This window comes from Phocoena sinus, chromosome 17, assembly GCF_008692025.1.
Source record: "Phocoena sinus isolate mPhoSin1 chromosome 17, mPhoSin1.pri, whole genome shotgun sequence".
NCBI lineage: Eukaryota > Metazoa > Chordata > Mammalia > Artiodactyla > Phocoenidae > Phocoena > Phocoena sinus.
Genome location: NC_045779.1, coordinates 42,060,710 through 42,064,160, shown reverse-complemented (window position 1 = coordinate 42,064,160; position 3,451 = coordinate 42,060,710). Strand labels below are relative to the sequence as shown.

The 3,451-nt window shown below is 48.4% G+C and overlaps 1 pseudogene; it reads right to left on the bottom strand.

Annotated features, from left to right (window-relative positions):
- Positions 1-228: 228 nt before the first annotated feature.
- LOC116742666 lies at positions 229-935 on the bottom strand (annotated as a pseudogene).
- Positions 936-3,451: the final 2,516 nt, after the last annotated feature.

Genomic DNA, 3,451 nt, shown 5'->3' with positions numbered 1-3,451 from the left:
GGCGAGCAGGAGAGGGACTTGAGGGGGGCAGTTGGACCCTCTGGGAGGGGCTCCCAAATGAAGGCGAGAGCCGCCCCCCGCCACACCGATGAGGTTAAGGAGTTTGCACTGGGTGGTGGTTGTGGAGGCTTGTTGGGGCAAAGGGTCAGCAGGGGCGAGGGTGCCCAGCCAGCTCTCCCTGGGGCATCTGTGAGGCACAGCTGTGGACACAGGTCCAGTTCAGCCCAACTATGTACTGAAAGTGGCCCTGAGTTCCCGGAAGGCTGCCTGGTGGAGCTTCCTCTTGTCTTCTGCCTGCTTCCACTCATCTTGCTCTTTTAGCTCCGCTTCAGACTTACTGGCAGAGGACAAGGCTTGGACCTTGGCTTCAAAGAAGTCCTTGGCACCTTTGACGCCCTCCAGGGCAACATCGATCTCAGAAATCTTCTCCAGTGCTATCAGTCCACTGTCCTCCCGTAGTTCCCCTGCTGCGGCCTTGTGGAATATAAGCAGGAGCTCACAGAAGCTGAGTTTGCCATCAAAGTCCTCGTGCACTTCCTTGATCATTCTCTTCAGGCCCAGGTGGGTCTGGGGGCCCCCAGCTTCTCCATCACCAGCTTCAGCTCCATCAGGTCGATGAAGCCATCCCTTCTGGCATCGTACAGTTTGAACATGCTCTCCAGGTCCTTGATGAGGCGGTGGCTGAACTCCGGGAACTCGGAGTAGAGGTGGAAGACCTTGCAGCGGCGGGGTCGCGCCGCGCCCTCGTTGACGTCCAGCCGTCGGTTCAGCTGTGCGCTCAGCTCGGCGTGGGCTCTGGCCGTGGGTGCCCAGGCAGACGCCCGCAGCTGGGACTCGGGGACTGGGGCAGCTCGGGGCTCAGGCTGGAGCCCGCCGTCCACCTCCTCCCACTTCAGTCACTGCTGCAGCTTGCTCGCTAGCTCCTCGCTGGCCATGGCCACGGTGGATGCGGGGACGCGGGGACTGGGTGGACAGTGCGCTCTTCGCCAGCTAGCGACTCTGTGACACTTCCAAAAGTTCTTAATTTTATTGTAATTGTATGTGTCAGTCTTTTCCTCTGTGGTTTGCATTTTTTCTGTTTGTTTAAGGAATCCTTCTCTATCCTAAGGTCAAAAATAGTAAACACTATTTACTGAGTACTATCTGTGTTTCAGTACTCTTAATTCCCTTTCATGGATGATGAATGTAAGACACAGAGAAATTAAGCCATTTGATCAATATCACGCAGTAAATAAGCAGTGGACTCAGGGTTTGAACCCAGACCATCTGCCTTTAGCATTTGCACTTTAAAGACTGTTTATACTTCCAGTTGTAGAGATCATCTGGTTAGTCTAAAAGATTTAGAGCTTTACCTTTCTCATTAAAGTATTTAATCTGAAGTTGGCTTTTGTATATGATGTAAGATACCTGAATTAATCTTTAATAACTACTTTATCCCCTTAGACATTCATCATTAGTGAAACTAGTGTTGACTGATTCATGCTAAAGATGAATTTAAAAAAAAAACTAGGAATTTCCCTGGTGGTCCAGTGGTTAAGTGTTCGCCTTCCAATGCAGGGGGTGCTGGGAGCTAAGATCCCACATGACTCGGGGCCACAAAACATAAAACAGAAGCAATATTGTAGCAAATTCAATAAAGACTTTAAAAAATAAAACATAATTCTCAACTTAAAAAAAAAACAACAACACCTATTTCGTGGAGACTGCAAGAGAGTGATCCCAAGCAAAATGTAACCCTGCTCTCAAAGTTCGCAGTGAAGTTGAGCTTCAAATGATGTGCCCCAGAATAGAATTCTTTGAATTAACTGAGGAAGGCAGACCTCCACCGTTCCAGAGTTGAGGACAGAAGATTGATCAGAGGCTTTGGGCATCTTGTAAAGTGAACAGAACATCCCCTGAAGAAAGCCTGCAAAAGGCAGAGGCCATCACAATGCCCGGAACAGCCTCCAGCTCTGCCTACGCTGCTGGGACCAAAATAGCTCACACGGCCTTCCTGCCGCCTCCTTGTGAACTGTGTGGGAAGGAACACTGGTCACGAATTCTTTGTTTCAACTACCCGCACACGCTACAACAGTCACAGCAACAGCAGCGACATCTTGGAATCTGGAGAATAGCACATCACAGGCTAGACATCATACCTATTCTGCACCGAGTGCCATCTTCCTCCAAAATTAAAGGTTTTTAAACAAATGCCAAGAAACTGAAAATGATTTTTAATTAAAAAATAAAATGGGAATGAGCTGATTGTGGGCCAGATCATAAAGGGTCTCATATTGACAGACTTAAGAAGTGCGAACTTCACTGCGTCAGTGAGCAGGTTTGGAAGTCTTTTAAATAGGAGAGTAGGGGGCTTCCCTGGTGGCGCAGTGGTTGAGAGTCCGCCTGCCGATACAGGGGACACGGGTTCGTGCCCCGGGCCGGGAAGATCCCACGTGCCGCGAAGCGGTCAGGCCCGTGAGCCATGGCCGCTGAGCCTGCGCGTCCGGAGCCTGTGCTCTGCAAGGGGAGAAGCCGCAACAGTGAGAGGCCCGCGTACCGCAAAAAATAAATAAAAAAACAGGAAAGTAACACAAACCGTTTATTATTTTGCTCATTACAGACTGTATGACTGGTTACAATATGGGTGATAGAATACCCTAAAGACTGGCTGTGACATACTCTGCCGGTGGTGCCCTCTTACCCAGCCCGGTTTTTCCCTGCCGGCAGAGCTCGCCTCCCACTCCGAAGGCTGGAAATGCCTGACAATCACTTTCCCAGCCTCCCTGGCAGGTAGAGTACGGGCATGTGACCCAGTCCTGGCTAATGGGACCTGGTGGGAGAGGTTGCTAAGGGGATTCTGAAAAAGGTTTCCCTCTCTAATAAAAAGATGCGTAAGAAGAAAAGCCCCGCTTCTTTTCTAAATATGATCGTGTTTGCATGTAATGCCTGGAGCTGCCACCGCGAATAGGGACACGGCCAATACCTCAGCGATGGCAGAGCAGAAAGATGGAGGTGACGACGTCATAGAACCACACAGAGCCACCTTCCCTTTGGAGATAACAGATGCTTATCGTTCAAGCCACTTTTACTTGGATATTCTGTTACTTGTACCCTACACCATCTCAAGGAAAGAAGCATTAATAAAGCCTCCAATATACAATGTAATATAATGTTACAGAAAATATTAAAAATAGACTGTTTTTCCTTCAGATACTTATTTGAAATAAATGAGCCATAAAATTGGAAATAGCTACCATATTAACTGTTCACTGAACATTTTGGGTGCTCAAGCAAGAAACTATACAATCTCGGAGATGTCTTATTTTTTCTCTATCTGAAATGATTTTTTTCTCATTTTCTTCTCTCATTTGCACATTTCCCTAAGAACATTTCTCGCTGCTCCCCGCGAGGCAGCAATTCTCTCTTCTTGAAGGTCTCTGTTTCATGAAGTCACCGCAGTCATAGCACATTA